This window comes from Pyxicephalus adspersus, chromosome 9 (genome assembly GCF_032062135.1).
Source record: "Pyxicephalus adspersus chromosome 9, UCB_Pads_2.0, whole genome shotgun sequence".
In the NCBI taxonomy this organism is placed as follows: domain Eukaryota; kingdom Metazoa; phylum Chordata; class Amphibia; order Anura; family Pyxicephalidae; genus Pyxicephalus; species Pyxicephalus adspersus.
In genome coordinates, this window is record NC_092866.1 from 42,969,161 (window position 1) to 42,988,262 (window position 19,102).

Sequence of the window (19,102 nt, forward strand, 5' to 3'; positions counted from 1 at the left end):
TTTTTTGTACGACAAACTTTTGTTGTGTCAATGAATTTACAAAAAATAGATTTCCCCAAAAACAAGGGTATTTTAGAATACCTTAACATAATTACTTGCAATGAAGTATATTGAGTAACTCAGACACTCCAACATGACAAACTAAATAAGGTAAAAAGTATTAGACTTGCTTTACTTTTTTGAGTAACGGCATCTATTCATCTACTGTATTATACTTTCTCCTTACACTAATCTATATTTAGCTAGTCAGTGTTCCCTAAAAAAAAAAAAAAAAAAAATAGACTAAGGAACCCTTTTTAAAGCAGTGAAGCTGACATTTACTGAAACTCAGGTGAAGAACCTCAGGTGTAAGGAAAGCTTATAGAGCAGTGAATGAGGCACAGTAAATTTGTCAGTTTACACTCCCTATGGGACCATTGGCACCAGCTTAGAGAACATGGCACTGACATTAATGGTCTCATCACTTTCCTCATCCTTTTCGGGGCAGAACTCGTAGGGCTCACACCAGGAGCTTCCCCTGGGGGACATTACTCAAAAAAGGAAAAGCTATTTGGCAGTTTTTCAAGATCTTTAGGATCCCGGCTACAGGCTAGCCAGGCTACAGATCCACTGACACTCAGTGAGATACATGTCAACAGGCTGCACATAACCATTGGGTATGTGTGGAAGTCTTGCTATCTCTCTTTCTCTTTTATTGCTTTGTCTTCTCTAGCCAACCAAGAACTAGGTAAGTGACTTGGTTTATCCTTTGGCTATGTTTCCAGGTGTTTCCAGCAAGCCCTTATTTTTAAAGTTACTGAATTGCAGGCTTTAATACAGTTTTTCACCCCCAGAACTGACATAGAGGCCCTGGTTACTAAATTAGAAACTACTCATCAGGTGGTCATTCATAATGTGAAATGGAATAAAACTAAGTAACAGAGAAAATGAGAAAACAGAAAGGTTATAGGTGCTTATGTCAGGCTTGGTACACAAGATGCCATAAATGGGGAGAAATAGAGAATCTAACCCAAATTATTTAGTGTCTCTTCATTTTTCTATGAATGATTTTGAAAATATATGATACAGGAACAATAAACAGGAAATTCCTGAAGACCATGGAGCAGACCACTGTATTACACTGTAAAACAGTTATTCCACCATTAGGGGATACACTCACCACCTGTCTTGAACTACAGTCCATTACTAAAACATTAAGTGAGCTGTTCTTCTTCACTTAAGTTCACTTTGATAGGTGAATAGTCGTTACAAAACATCTACTTGCATCAAATGGAGTAAAAGTTAGTAGTTAGTAACGCTTAGTAATAGTTAGTCAGTAACGCAAGTATTAGTAAAAAAGTTGAACATGTTCATTTTCATTTTCATGAGGATATAAAAAGGAATTTAAATCTTTGTTAGTGTATAACTATCTTTTACATTAAACACAGGATTCACCTATTTTTTAACATTACCTTCAGTAAGCAAATAGCATTTACTCATTTACTATAACAACCACAGAAGCTTACTCTTTAAATGAAAATATATAAAATACATTATAAAATATATTTGATATATATCCCCTAATCTTTCTGTTTTTCTAAAAAGGACAAGGAGTGACAAATATGAGCTTTACTCATGTATGGCTTAATTTAGGTTAATTTGATTTACTGGCTTCCAATGAGTTATTGCCAGTGCATGTAACGGTTTACTCCTTGTAACCAGTAAGCCAGCTATATCAGGGGGGTAACTATCAACCCTGTGACTCCTTTCAGGGTGCCCAGAGAGGACAGGGCTCTAATATTCGTTGTGCCTGTTAGGCAGCTCATTCCTGCATGTGCCAATGCCACCTCTTCATCCTTAAAACGTTATTTGGCAGGACAGCACTGAAGCGGGGAAAAGATTGTGACTGGCAAAGTCAATGGCTAATTGATATGAATGACTGAGTGCCATATGTATCCACTTCCACAAAAAGCAGGACAGAGAACAACACAGCAGAAGAAAACCAAGCAGGGGAGATAAGATGCTCATGTAGGTGTGAGTTTTCTATACAGTGTGTGTTAGTGTGTATGTTTATTGTGTGTGTTAGCATTTGTGTGTTTAGAAAATGTGTATATGTGTGCTTAGGGTATGTGTTAGTATGTGCAGGCATGTAACTATCATTGCAGTGGTCACTGGGGGATTCAGAGATGATAGCCCTTAGGTTGAGAGCAACCTAATAGCACTGGCCATTCCACTCCAGTAGAGTGCTCCAGTAGAGCTTCACACTTTTACATTACAATACAGTGAAATCCCATGATACCTTTCCTGACTGACGTTTCCTGATAGTTATCACGAATTGACTCCTTATATAAGTCAGACTATATCACGTGTACATGTGTTGTAAATGTATAAATGTATTACACCTGATAAATGAGTTAAATGTAAACACAGAAAGGCAAAAATGGAGTCTAATCAATATATAGCTTATTGAAAGACAAGTTCCTAATGCATAGCTCTAGGTGTAATATCCAAGAAAATAAAAGTATCACTCTAAATGAGACGTTTATAGTTATTGGAATCATGTTATAATATGACATTTAACCTAAGTGAACTTGTTCACTGAAGTTATTTAATATTATATAATGGGTGCACCAAAGTTTTATTTACACTAAATTTTTTGGTAAACAGATTATAACATTAGTTTAAACAGTTATAGGATTTACCACATAATAAATATAACAAATATACCAGATTTGCTGTGAAAAACCTAGTATTTTATCTAGCAAAGAAATAATTAGTCAAAATATATAAGTTTTGTAAAATGTAAGTAAAAAGTAAATATTGTGCTTTTAATAATTAATGTTATATAATGTCTTATGCCTTGTAGCTTTGTAGTTTACATAGAGGGGTGGGGCAAAGCCCTTGCTAAGACATCACGTAGACATCAGCGATGTTTCTAGCCATTCGTTCTGGTGTCAAATCACTGTCAACACTTCACATTCCTTTATGTATTTGTGTGTTTTTAACATTGCGAAAAACTGACCTCTATTTTTTTCTCTTTTCCTATATGAAGATATTATAGTCTACTGCTGACATCCAACATGTGTTATCTGAGGTACAGTATGACTTGTTCATAAATGCATGGTTGTGTAATGTTATAATTTTGAACAAGTTTGAAAATGTATAACCTAATTTATTTATAACAACATTTGTAGCGTAATTTTGATGACTTGTAGTACCTATGTAAATTCTCTTTCTCTGAATTCATAAGCATTCTCAGTATTCCAGGTGTTTGTATGTGTAAATTTTGTGTTAATATGTATCAAGAATGGAGAGAATAGCTGGTATAAATTCTATGTACAGGTATTTGGTTTAAAAATTACAAATGAATACAGAATGTGTGGTATAAGGCTGATATATATGTTGTGTATATATGTTACAATTTACATTTTTATCTATCTATTTATGTCCATCATCCATTTACATATCATGGGATGGGGACTAGCACACTATACAGAGATTAGCTACTCCAAGTATACATCGTAATCATTATTATTAGTATGAAACTGGAAAGAATGTCTTGTTACCCAACGCATTTTTCCTAATTGGCTTCTTCAGGGGTACAAGTGAGACATACATAGTTTGTAAGATGGTAATTACTGGACATATGGAGTAGGTATAAAAGCAAGTGTCATAATATACATTGGGGGGGATTCTCACACAAAATCCATAGTTATATGAATGGGTTTAGGTAGCACTTCTGCAAATATTGGGCAGCTTTTTTGCTGGATATCAGAAATGCTCTTGATTGAACCTTAGCCTTCAAACCCCTTTCATCTCCTTTTTTCTCTGCTGTTATCAATTGTGAACCTTCTTAGGGGTGGCTATCCATCTATATTATCTATGCGATCTATGCAATTTATTAAAATGATCAAGAGAGGTAATGTACTACATTTTCTCAACTTAATTCACATCCTACTCAACCAAAGTGTTGTGTCCATTTTTATTTTTGTGATCCCAGAGTCTTCTCTTTTTCCTAATATCTTCCATTCTAATTTTGGAACCATAACTTTTTTTTTCTTCCATTTATGTCTAACATATAATGTTCTTGCCTCTGGTATGCTAAAAGTTATAAGTGCCCACTGACTATTGACTCTCAACCTTTAACTCCAGCATCATCCATTTCAACAAAACGTGCCCTTTTAAAATCCTAGACTTTTCTATATGAATTTTCAGTTAATGTTTCAATATCAGACCAAATACATGTGTGTTTTTCTTTCCACCTCAGAATCTGAGAGTCAGTCCCTATTAGTCAGTTCAAGAATATGATCTCTGATCGGGCTTTTTACTGTTTTAGAGAAAACCCCTGCATTAACCATCCATCAGCCCTAAAAAAGTCCTTAAAAATCCAAAATTTCTTAAAAACACAACTCTCACATTTGTTTGTACTGAATGGGAAAGTTCTTTATCAATAAATATCTGCCCCATTTCTTAGTTTAAATGCTAACCTTGACAAACACAGCTAAACATTGGGCTTTACACCAGTCTTTAAATAAAATTTTCAACACATGCAAAGTGCAATATAAATAGGGAAACAATTAGGTAAAGGTAAATCTATCTTGTGGGGATACTAGCCCAAACTGTAAGGATCTATTCAGATCTTTGCATTGTACTCATGTACACAGTAAAGCATAACATAGCATTTGTCACTGTGTCATCATTGCACCTGAATTTGCAGCTCGCTCCAGTGCATAGTAATACATTGCGCTAGTTTAGCAAAAAAAGTTTAATGCATGTTAAGTGCATGGTCAGGCCATACATTTTCAAAATTTAATACATGTTAATGCACAACTTGCCAAATGTTAACACACGTGCACAGCATCTAAATAGACCCCCAAAGTCATATTGTCTGGGAAAAATAATTTGCACCAGAATACACAAGAACATTAATAATGACTAGCATTTTTGAAAATATTTAAAAGGAGCCTTGGTGACAGCAGCACCAAGTAAAATATTATTTTTCTTTTAAAACATGAATACCATGTAGAAAATTACTATTAAAGAATACAGTGATTTATAACTATAATAATCGTATTATGTAAAGCTGGCTTTATGTAGAGTGTGTAAAGTGTGTTATAATACTGAAAAAAAGATTCCATATTTTGTTTGACCCAATCTTTTTCTCCTCTACTAATATTGTTCAGCTGTCTCTGCCTATAAGTGTAAAGATAAATATAAGTAATGGCATGTGAAATAAAATAGGAACCACTTAAGTTATCAGCATACAACATTTTTTTTGCTATATGTTCCGTTAAGAAACACTGTTCACATATAAATTACCCATATCTTCTTGGAAAGTCTTCACAGTAAGTAAATGGAATTTTACGCAATGTGCAGTTTCCATAAGTGCATTGTTACTGAAATATTATTAACATTTTTCATTTTTTATCTAAACAGCATTTTCCATACTGTGAATTTCTTCTGGGACAAAAAGTGTGCCTTAGGTCAATATTTGTGTTAGTCTGTTAAGTATTCAAACGATGAAATACCTCATCCAGAGCAGAACAAATGCAGTGGACCCACAAGAATGATGTTGCAAACAGTAGAAAGTAGAACTGCAGTGTTAAAAACAGACCAGAAAAAAACGAGCCGGTTGCTTGAAAATTGAATACAAATTCCCATTAATTTGGCTAAATATGGTTCCTCAACGAACTGTGAATGATTTACTCGAGAAGTTGAATAACTTTATTTACTTATAAGTATATCATAAGTATCTTTGTCTTCTTCCTTCTTCTGCTTACTTTACCCAATCTTCCACTAGACAGGCGGGAGATCGGGTGATGTATGCCTCTGTATTTTTAAAGAAAGAAAGTGCCGATCTCACTGTGCATGGGTGAGATAGACATCTTTCATTTTTTCAATGAAATTTTTCAAAGACAGTTTTCTGTCTAAATGACAGTTTTCATTCTCATGAGATTTGCAACAACCACCACTAATCTTCAACGTGGCCTTAGGCATCCATGGTCATGAAAGTCCCAAATAATTTCTGACAAATTGTAAGGTTGTGATTGTGCTTACCATGACTATAAAAATGTTGTAATGTCAATAGTGCCATTATTTATACAGAAATACCAGCATTTGCTAACAGACAACCCTATCAACTTCATTAATGAGCCTTTTTTTTCCAAGGTATCGGTTGACCTTGCTTTTCTTATCCTGGAGTCCACCTTACATAAAAAATGTAAAAATCTCAGAACATATATATCTCAAAACAATAATACAAAAATAATTAGCTCAATGAGTTACAATAATGAGGTCTTGATTTCATTTTTCCCTAAAGGCACCGTTACCATGGAGTTTCTTTTACTTGACATGATTGTACTGGTAAGTGCTTTCTTCTACTCTTTTTAAAAATTTAATGTTCTATGAGTTTGACTTTTGCGCAAACCATTTTCTTTTTGTATGTGTGTGTATTAGTATTTGTGTATGACTATGATTAGGCCAATCTAATGCCAAAGCCTTTTTTTAATCTGTTCAATATTGCAATGTCTAAAATCCCTCAGTTTTTGTGATCTTTTTTCTATCAAGGAGATTTACGTTCACTTTGTGCCGTTTAGACACAAGATTAAAGCTGATTTATTAAAGCTCTCCTAGGTTGGAGAAGAAACACTTTCATTGGTGAAGCTGGGTGATCCAGCAAACCTGGAATAGATTTCATTTGCTATTTGTTAGCAAATCTTTTCCATCCTGAACCAGATCCATTCTAGGTTTGCTGGGTCATCCAGCTTCACTGATGAAAGTGTATACTCTCCAGTCTAGGAGAGCTTTATTCAATCAGGCACAGGATGTCAGATATCTTTCCAAAACTGGAGGGAGTTGTCATCTGAACAAGAGTTCCTATAGAAACACTTCACCTCTATTTTGGTTCTGGTGACAAATAAACACTAAAAGGCTTTGTGGGGTTTTGTTTTTTTAATCAAATCTGTGTTTTCTATTTAACCACCTAAGCGTTACACTGAGGTCTAGATTTCTGTACCAAAAGTGATCCGCTGTTTTTCATGAAATTTAATTTTTTTTAAATTGTAGACCTGTAACTTACAGAAATATGTCCGAACAGGGGTTCTAGTAGATAATATGAATATAAAAAATGTTTGAAACACACAATCATGTAAAAAAAAAAATTACTTTTAATAAAATTAAAGGAAAAACACAAAAATCAGCAATGTAAACAAATCATAAATACTGAAAATACTGAAAAAGCAATAACTCTGTATATTGTAAAGTACTATATTATTCTAAAACACCTCCCTAGTGTGGCAATTTTTAAAACTTTGATTGTGTATTTATTGGAGTTTGTTTTGAATTATTTTGTATTTGATTGGATACGGGAGTTTGTATCCAATCCAATACAAAATAAGAATTTGAATTTCCAAGTTTTTTACTTTTATTTTTTTATTTTTTATTTTTATTTTTTGTATTGGATTGGATGCTGGAGTTTGTATCCAATCCAATACAAAATGAGTGTTTGAATTTACCAGGTATATACTTTGTAATTATTTGAATTATTTTGTATTGGATTGGATACGCAAGTTTGTATCCAATCAAATACAAAATATAAATTTGAATTTCCAAGTTATTTACTTTTATTTTTTTTTTATTTTTTGTATTGGATTGGATACGCAAGTTTGTATCCAATCCAATACAAAATGACAGTTTGAATTTACCAGGTATATACTTTGTAATTATTTGAATTATTTTGTATTGGATTGAATACAGGAGTTTGTATTGAATCCAATACAAAATGTTTGAATGAGTTTCAGTTTGAATTTCCCGCACACGCGCCGACGTCATCACGCACGCAGGGAGAAGCCGTCCGTTTTTTTTTTTCTCCGCCGGACGGCTTCTCCCTGCAGAGATCATCCGGCGCTGGAACGAGAAGGACGTGGGACAATCAGCGGGACCAGGTAAGAAGCCGGCCGGCATCTTGTGTTCCGCCGGCCGGCATCTTGTGATCCGCTGGCCCGGCGGATCACAAGATGCCGGTCGGCTTCTTACCGGTCCCGCTGGCACCCGACGAAGGCACCCGACGCTGGAGAGATCGGCGGACGATGATCGATGGAGGACGACGCTGGATGAGCACAGGGGGACCAGGTAAGTAAGGATGTGAAAAATCTCGGGCTTAACCATCCTTGCAATTTTTTTTTCCCGAGCGAAGGTCGGGCTTAACTGCAAGAAGGTTAAACACATCAGGGTCAGATGTAACCTAAAGAAATACACTTTGGCCAGTAGGAGAAGTCTCTAATAATATAAATAAGAATTAACCAGCAAAGTGCTGGAGGCATAATATTCAAATATACCTTACCCCTGACATCTGCATCTCTGTATGTGACTTCACCATCCTTCCAGGTTCAGTTCTTTAACATGCATTGCAGGTGAAATAGAAAAGAACACTCTCTAATCCATCCAGTGCATAGGGGCATCTTCTCAGAAGATTGCACCTGTTTTGTCTTTAGGATTCCGGAAGGATATTATCCTCAACTACTGTAGATGCTGCAGACAGGGTAAGAAGATAAAATGTTACCATTTACCTATATAGATACATTTTTACCTATATATAGTTAGTGATTTAGGTAGGAAGGGCTGGTCATCGTAAACAGATCCCCCAGTTTAGTGGAAGGTCTGCTTTTAAAGGATAACAGCACCCCTTTCCCCCGAGCTAAACTTCTCACCTCTCCTTCTACAAACTGAGATCTACTGAAATCTGGAAAACGTGGGTCCTCTTTTTATTACATTCACCACTGCAATGGTTGCACCTGTACACTTACCCCATTTCACTGATCGATACTGAGATTGATATTCAAATGTGGCAGCTGGGGTCCACTGAATATACCCAGTATTGTCTTGGTCATGGCTGTGCATTACAGCTCCATAGACTTGTATAGGACTCCACTTTTGCTTTGGGACACAGTCCTATATAAATGGAGACCCATCTTTTCTTTAGGTCTATGGAGCTGTAACACTGACTTTAAATGTTAAAGAACAGTTCGGAGAGTCCGAGTGAAAGGTGGTGGGTGGAAATGTTCTGCCCATATATATATATATGGTCAGTTATTAATATTGTATTTTACTGTCGCCATCTAATGGTCGTTTCTATTATAGCATGTGTAATGTAGTCTCTAGGGGTTATGTAACCAGGGTAACCAGGAAGTAACCTTTGAAGCTTGAAGTCTTCTGAGGTAATCTCTATTTTAGATTTCTTTACCCAAATTGTCTGTAAGTCCTCAGTGAAATGTGTTAATTACTGTTGATTATGTATACGTACTGATGTTCTGTTATCTGTATTGTTTTGCAGTTTCACAAATATAAGATATTTACCCACTCGGGCAGTTACCCTGGTTCGGGGTAAGAAAACTTGCTGAAAGCGTTTACCCCGAACCAGCTTCGGGGTAGCTAAAAATAGAAACAAGCGTTACAGTGTAATCTGTCATACAACATTGTATGACAATCGGATTACAACTGAAAAAAAACATTTACCTTGTCCCCGCAGCTCCTGCAGAGACGTCTTCTCCGGGGATCCCCAGTGACGTCGGTGCAGGCGGGAGGCGGGGATTCAAATAATTTTGTATTGGATTCAATACAAAAAAGCTGTATTGAGTCCAATACAAAAAAATCTTTATATAATATATATATAATTGTATTATATATATATTATATAAGCTACTGTACAGTTATATTACAATATACACTTTTTATTAATATTTTTTTTAAAGTTTATTATTAAATTTATTAAATATTGGACATATTTTGGTGAGTTATTCCTAAGAATTATAGGCCTACAATGTAAAATAAATTTCAAAGCAAATAATGTAACACTTTTTGCATGGAAATACGGAGAGAATTAGAATGCTCAGCGTTCGCGTACGCATTCCTCTGCGATTCCTGATGATGTCCGTCCGTGCGCCCGTCGACGGGGGGCGTTGTTGGAAGTTCAGATATTTTGTATTGGATTCAATACAAAGTCCTGTATCCAATCCAATAAAAAATAATACAAAATATATTTATGTGGTTTTGTCTATAGGTATGTGACGTTGGACTCTTTTAAAATTTACCACACTGGGGAGGTGTTTTAGAAAAATATATTACTATACAGTATACCGAATTATTGCATTTTCAGTATTTTTGATTTATTTATGCATTCCTGTGTAAGCTGATTTTTGTGTTTTTTATTTAATTTTATTATTAGATGTAATTATTTTTTTTTTTACGTGATTGTGTGTTTCAAACTTTAATATATTCATATCTACTAGACCCTTGTTTGGATATATTTCTGTAAGTTACAGGTCTACAATATAAAAAAAAAAAAATGTCATAAAAAACAGTGTACCGCTTTTGGTACAGAAATCCAGACATCAGTGAAATGCCCAGGAGGTTAATGTGAAAGTTATATAAAGTTAGAATTTCTCAGTAAATACACAAGAAAGCGTCTTCTTCCATTTATTGAGGATTCTGACAATTGTTTAGCTGACTGTCTAGTCGCACACAAATTGCACAGTGCCGTGAGGGCAGTACAGGGAGGCAGTCACGACCAGGGGGCTAGGGCAAGCATTGAGAGTTTGAATAAAAGGAAGTTTGACCCTAAGAGGTTAGTGGGGGAATTTACGGGATAGGTTGGAAGTTTGAAAATGTGGAGGGTAAAAAGTAAAAAGAGGCAGAAACGAGGAAGTGGGGGGAAGATTTAGGAAAGTGAGGGAACAAGCTTCCCTCCCACTCGCTATATGGTAAGGCTGAGGGGTTGGAGGTTGGGTTATGGTTGGGGTCCTCTGGGGACATCTTTAAACGGGTATGGCAGAGGGGAGAACCATTAAAAGTGTGGGATTTTTAGAAGGTTATGGTTATTTGGGACCACTTTTAAGGTGGATTTAAGGAGGGGCTGCAAGTAGTGTACTCGTTCTCAAGCCGGTGCGGCTGAGAACAAAAGTGATGGTTGTGGGCAGCTTCTCCCGTGGTATAGTGTGATGAGCAATATCTCCAAGGGCTTGCAACCAGCAAGAAGTAATGGTTTTGAAAAGGACAAAATTAGATTTAAAAGGTTCAGGTTTTGGAACAGTATAATTGCTAATTTTACTCAGGGTTATTTATCGTTTTTGTTATTAATTGTTCATGTTATGCTTGTTACTAAAATATTTTTGAAAATGTAAATGTTTAAATTTAAATAGAAGAGAATATAATGGCGGGGTAAGAGGGGGGGGGGGGGGGGAATCCTAACTACCAGCGCCATGAGCTGCTGGTATGTTTTGATTAAAAAAAAATTACACATGGCATGGAAGCCTTGGAACTGTGCAACTAAGGGCTAATTTACACTAGCAGCAAGGTTGCTTTCTCATGCCAGGAAATGCTGCTGGTTGGGGAGACGCTACATGCGTGGAGCCACCTAAGGAATGAATAGGTGCGGCAATGAGCGGTACTAGTACCTCTTACTGCAGCAAGTCTTCACATGTGCAGACGCTGGACTTTTTTGAACCAGCACTGCTGAGCAACTGGCAAGCTGCCAGCCACAGGGAACCACACAAAATCCTGTGTGAACCTGCCCTAACAAATGAATCATTTGTATTACCACAATAATCATACAGTAATTTACCTGATTCTATTGTATGGATTTAGGTCTGGCTGGGTAATGTTACATAGTATGATTTATATACCATACCTGTCAATTTTCAAATCAAAGTCTGTAGACAAATGAGACATCCCTGCCACACCCCCATTTTCAGGAAAAGTAAACCAAAACTTGTTTGGGTTTTCACTGTTTTCCTTTTATTAGCTTTTTGGAATAGTTTGGCTGAATGAAAAAAAAGCCCGTTTTAATAATTAAACATACATTTTTATAGAGGTGTAGATATCCACCATAAAAGAAGGACAACTGAGGAGAGCAGAGAAACAAAGGAACCTGGATCTGAAAAGACAGGCTCTCCAAGTAAAGGACAGTTGTAAGGTATGATATGCCACTCCTCTAATCACTTGTTTATTTGTAAAAAAAAAAAAAAAAAAAAGGGATATCTTTGAAGTTAACATTGCAGCCACTCTGCTGCCCTTTGGTTTCAGCTAGAAATAGTAAACGCTGCCAACATCCTATAGGGAAACTGATGACATAAACAAACACTCTTTCAAAGCAAAGGCACAAAAAAAAAACAATTATACAAACGATTATGTGTTTTTTGTTTTTTGGTAGTTCTTAATGTGTGTATTTAGATATGCTTTAATTTAAAGCTGGTAATTGCCGTTTGAGAATTTCCATCCATTCCTGTACAGTGCAATATCTGTGTTATGGATAAGTGTGTAAGGGCTATTCAAACTATATACCACATAAAATTGACAAATGTTGTGCCTTAGGTTTTTGGTAATTTCATCAAGAAAGCACTTTTATTTGAATTAGGTGTCTAACACATGAGAATGCTTCAACAAATGTGCATGTACCATGACGAGGGTAGCTCAGACTTTCTAGCCCATCCTTTACCCCCCACCTGCTTACTAACTGCTCCCCCACCAATAAATACCCAGACACCAATCTTGGATCTAAATTGGCTGCCAAGCAGCCGTTTATTTAAATACCATTAAAATAAATTAACCATTCATGTAATTACCAAATATCCAATAATAAATGAATGACAAATAAATAAATAAATACATTTACACTTTTCATATGCAAGCATACATTACCATAACATAACGCTCTATTAATATTATTATTACTTAACCGGAATTATATAACACAAAACTTTTACATTAAATATAACCTTTTTAACCAACAACCTATTTCCTACCTTTTAATAATACCTAACCATAACAACAATATCCATAACGTTATCAAACTCCATACTCACAGTTATACACCCAAACAACCAGGCTGCAGGTCTCAGAAGGCAAAATCCGCACCCAACAGGACTTTAATTCTTCCAACATCTCCACTTTGGCCCCTAGCTGCCCCAGCACTGTATCAGGAGCCACAATCATCCGTTCACCATAAAGGGGGAGACCCCACCATAGAAGATCCCCCCCTGCCAAATTCCACCGCTTTACCAATGCACTGGATCCTTGTCTTTCAAGACCCCAACAGCTAAAATTAACCACACTTTCAAATTATATTTATAACTATAAAAGGGGTGGGTGGGAAACTTTTTCTTTCAAAAGAGGGTCTCTCACTTCCATCCAGCCCCTTTTAACTCATCCTATTCCTAATCCCCTTCTACCCCATGCTCCACACTAGCACAGCCCCCTCTAGCTTTACTACATTTTATTAACCCTTAACACCCCTGGGCTAGGGCCCCCACCCCCGTCATGTGGCCCTGTGCCTAAATTCTTAAGGCTACGGGCCTCGCTTTAATGATGGCGTACCATACTACAACACGTGTTAGTATATCACCAGCAAACAGTATTGGGTTGCCATTTAGAAGCCATAGCACCATAATACATTAATGCAAGTAACACTCATTACTGCTGCACAGTCTTTAATAAGGCCTTAGTAATAAAATCTGACAGTCTGAACAAAATGAGCTATAGATATACTTTCAGAGGCCAATAACAACCTTACACTTTGGTCATGGATACTTGGGTATTGCACAATAAAGGATATATTTATTTCACTGTCAATTCGTCCTAAATTGGCCCAGAAATGTGTTTAAATATATGGTATGTCCTATTGTGACTGCTCTGCACTTTTAACAGTTTGCCACTAGGTGGCAGAACGAGTCATTGTTTAATATACATTGAAATGAGAAATGTAGAATGATTTGTACAGCTGTCAGGAAATTTTACATAAAATTATATTTCCTTGAAGCAGAATGAAAATTAGGAGATAGAAGTTTTCATAATCCTGATATAGGCCTGTAAGCCGCGAAAGACCCTGAAATCCTTTTTTTTAAATGCCTATTGTTAGCTTTTTATAATATTAGATTTTAGTGTTTGGTTTTGAGGGTGCAAGATATGTGTTTGTGGATAAGATCCAAAACATGGTTCATGGTATGGAGAAATGAGATTACAGGCTATTTATACATGCTTTTAAACAACTTTTATTCAAAATCTACATACATTGGATTTAGTTAGAAAATGTATAAATCTTAAGTAAAATTTGATTCACTCATTTTCCTGACTGAATATAATTAGTGCCTTTTGAATAAAAGTTGGGTAAATCTTAGGTGAAAACATTTATAAAAAGAATCCTTTCTTTTGTATTTTGCTGTGTTGAACTGGGGCAGCAAATACAAGTATGTGCTTGATGGGCACTAACAGGGAGGTTACTTGTAGGGGATAATGAAAATTGTCATTCACACATACACAGATAGTAAACAGGTAGCCTATTGAAACCGCTTCTTCTTCTCTTTTTATTCTGGTGTGGATTACCTGCAGCATTAATTGTTAAGTGACCAGAATGCCCCTGCGCAGAATTCACTGGTGGGCGTCCCATATCTCTCATCTCAGGGGCAAAGGGAAACTAAGCAACATATTAGCTGTGTTTTTAAAGACAATATTTAATCAGATTAGGATGGGAGGCTGTCCTGTGTACTTTAAGCAGAAAAGTGATGTATAGGGGACATTGACTAGTTGTGGGTATGACCATGCTGTACTGACAATGGGCTTTAAAGGATTTTCTTAAACAGAACCAGAACCCACTGAGTGTATATACAGCACACATATACCACAGTCCTTATATCCACAGTATACCTGCACCTTCTACATACAGTGGTTCTTCACCCCATATACTCAGCTAACTAACTCCTTGCACATAACTCATTAGCAACCCTACACAAGGCACCTGTACCCCCAGAACACTGCTCACATGCACCCCTACACACAGATAGCTTACACTCCCTGTACACAACTCACTTTCTCCTTGTACACAGCTCATCTGCGCCTCATGTACGAATCCTACCTACACCTTTTGTACACAACTCACCTGAATTCCCTGTACCCCTTGTAAGCAGAGTAGCCATGGGTACATTTCCAACAGAACCCCATCGTCTAATGTGTGTGGGACATTGCTTAGTACCACTGATCAGCAACTTCAATACTACCTAGTAGGATGTATGATGAAAGGTAGAGAGTGTCTGCATTATTGTTTCTCACCCTTTTAAGTCCACAAGCCACAATACATTAGTGTGGTGGTCAGTGGGAAGAATGCCTCTTTTATTACTGCCCAGTGGATAGAATGTCACCTCTACAGATAAACTGACCTAAGAGGCACATTTGTTCATTGCTCAGGGAACCCCCAGCCAGAAACACTGGTCTATACTTTAAACTCAACCCTGAGTGGTAGTGCGTCCCAAAGAGGATAAGGATCTTCGTGCATACGAGAATGTTGCACCTCATTTTGTGTACCAAAGAAGGGGTTTTTGTATCTAATCTCATTCAGCCCCTATTTAATGTACAGCGCTGCGTAATATGTTGGCGCTATATAAATCCTGTTTAATAATAATAATAATAATAATTCAGACAATGTATTTTTCTTTATAGGTGTGCTTTCAAGGTGGTCAAAGGGGTGTTTAAACATTTTTTTTATTGTTGAAACCAGAGGTTTTCAACATTTTCAATAGAAGTATTTGTTATAGTTAATTCGCTCTGTGGCATTATTCCATCAATCATTACATAGGTATCAGGGCATATAACAGTGCTGAATAAGTTAGAGCACAGGATTGTATAAGATTTGCATCTGATTCTGTTTCCTAGTAATTGATTTTTTTCAACACCCAAGAGATTCATCTTCAGAATTAGACTTTGTTTGCATTTTTATGCTCTAGAATCACTTCAATGTTACATAAGGTGGCAGAATTATTTTTTTATTTTTACCACTAGGAGTGGTAACATGCTGCAACTGCTAGAATGGTTCCTTAATTCCTTTAAAAATTGGTTATAAAAATCTCCTTAAGTATTCAGCTGAAAAATTAAAATCTTTAAAGTGACTCAGGGTGGCAAAGAAGGAGTGAGGGTGCTGCATGTGGCAAACTATATGGTTAAAAATACACAATGCCAAGGTAATGTACAAAATAGTAAAAATGATTATATCATGTATGGCACCTATACCCCAATCAGCTTGATATGCCTGATTTATTCCACATGCAGGATTGCCAGTGACAGTGAACCATTTTAAAATGAATAGACTGTAACAAACTGTATCATCATTACATAAAGATTTAGTTCCTGCTGCATTTTTTGCAATGCGGGTGCATCCTTGTGGCAAATTACAGTGGCATTGAAAATTCTGCATGTTAAGACAATGAACGTGTTTTCGCAATTTACTGGTGTGAAAAGCTTTACGAGCTGTTGGGTCAGATCTTTACCCTTTAAAAATTATAAAAATAAGTAATGATTACATGATCACAATGTCTCGGCTAATTGGGAACCCTGTAGAAGGGCCTGTATGATGATGGTATTTGTGGGAAAGTAGTGAAATTGGAGAAAACCTCTTTATTTTAATATACATGTAAATTATGGGTAATATTTGATAACATATATATGTTCATTTATATGAAAATAAATGAGGTAGTCAATACAGTGATTGCTTTCAATTTTGAAGTTTATTGGCAAAGCAAGAAAGGTGACATTCACAAAATTTTTCAGCTCTTTATTTCTGATCCATACGTACTTTTGCTTGCAAGCTACTGTTTCAGCTAAAGATTTCTAACTAGTTATAAAGGGTGCATACTATACTATACATATCTACCTTGCAAGATAGCAAAAGACAATTCCTTTGTAACTAATTGTATGGGCCAATAAATATTTTGTGAAGACCCCAATAACATATTTACAGGAAGTAATATCTCCTTTCAAGCTTCAGTCGGTCAGTCTTTTGTCACTGGCCTTAGTAGTACACATTTGGAAGGATTATACAGTTGGTGTGCACAGTGCCCCAGCACAACCACATCGCACAACATCAGTGTAGGTATAGCTCTTATAAGATCCATCTCTGCACAATAGCTGTACAGTCTTTTGCTCCACTTCCATTTCTGTACAACAGGAACATTGGTGACTCATTGCCCGCAGTCCCATGGAGTAGCTGAAAAACAACAACAATTACATCAGAATAGGACTATACAATTTAACACCACTGGCACTTTCCACATTGAATAGGTTTCAGAAAAGCAGTTATATTTATCGTCCTATGTCAAAGTCAAATACATAATTTACTGATGTAGAAGTCTAGAAGTCTAAAAATGATCTATTATGGTCTGTAATCAAAATAGATGAATGGATTAAGGTGATTCTGCACTGCCTACAGTAGTTAGACAATATTAACATAACACAAAACTCCAGATTTTTGGTCTTCTGGGACACTCTGCAATGCATATAAATTAAAATAAAGGCTTTTGATGCATCTCTTGCTATTGATTAATGCTAGGCTAGTTTAGGAACATGGCTGAGAGATCTAATAGCCTCGATTGGGCTACATTCATAATTTTATTATTTGTACACTACCTTGGCATTGTGTATTTTTTATTTTAATTTTTTTTTCCGACAGTCCAGAATGTAACAATACAATAGTTAAATAACAGGTTAACAACATAGTCTTAACACAATCAGGGTCAGACAATAAGTAAATAAAAGTGTGTTGCAGACCTATATAATGATCACTATGAGAAACCATATACATAACAAATCGAAGTGTCCGGTGGAACATTTTCATAAATACCATGGAAAGGCCAAGGTTTGAACAAGGTAGGGTATTATGGGGGGGGGGGGGGGGGGGGGGGGGGCTAAGAAGGAAATGGGGATAGGGGGTTAGCTGGGGCATTGTGTATTTTTAACTATATACATGTTCCTAGATTCAAGCATTCTATTTCAAATAATCCCAGGAGTTCCATTGAGTTATAATCCATTATGTTTTTATGTTTTAAAATAGAAAATAAAAACTTTGACTTACATTGATGATCCCATGCATGGTCCACCACAGTATGTGAGTTCTACAGTAAGGGCACAGTCTCCATCTGTCAGGACTGTCTCGTTCTTACGAGCACTGCAATCTTCTACTACAGTTGTAATATTTACCACTTAAAAAAAAAACAGATAATTTATTCAGACTAAAAATTAAAGTATTTGGCCAGTTTCCTTTTACTTACTACATGTTGTGTTTCTACCTGGGCATGAATGTTTTAACCATCAACAACTAGCAAGATCAGGGTTACAGGAGGATTTTTGCACCTTGGTAATAAAGTTGTTAGACGCATTGTGATTCTTTTAAACTTAATCTACCCTAATAGAATTTAAATGTAATTTATTTATTGTCTTTATCAAAATGATATTTGGGGAATAGATACTACAGACAACATGTTTTCATCAACCTGTTTTAATGAATGATCTTCATTTCTAATATAGTACTTACCCTTCTTAGGTGTACATGTCTGACAGCATCCATCAGCATCATATTTCACAGTTCCCTGCAAAATAAAATTTAGATGTTTGTAATTCTTCATTCACTGGTATGTTAGAGATCCTAACATTTTTACATTTTTGAGGGTTTGTCTCTCTTTTAAAACCAAATCACTCTGTTTTTACTCAGTTGTTCCACTTTTTAATCTGATGGATAGATTGCTGTAAACAATATATTATTTACATATCAAAAGTGTTATAGACTATAGAATACATGTGTTATAAAAAGCACTCATATGTCTAACAAATCATTTTTGCACACCTACTTTTCATGGTGGAGAAAGGTCAAACCCCTATTAGCTTTTTACTAGCAGATTTTTACACTTTCTTTTTTTTTTCTAAGTGTCCAAACAGGAAGTAAAAACAGAAACCTTACAAAAAGACACACTAAACAATCAACACAAAAAAATTGCCATAAATGTAATTTTGCCCCTCTACCAAAAGATGTTTATAGATAGATTGACTTTCTGACATAGTGGCCACAAAGGGAGTAAGACTGGAAGAAAAATCCTGATTAACATTGTACACTGCTGCTCAATATAAAAAAATGAAAATGTTGCCTGGATTTTTTTCCTATAATTACATTATTTTGGTAATATAATAATTTAAAGAGATAAACAAACACTGCAGTCATATTTAAAATGCTTGATATATTAAAATAAGGTACCTATATTAACCTGTAAATTCTCCCAGGTATCTCAACCGAAATGAAAATATTAACAATTTACAG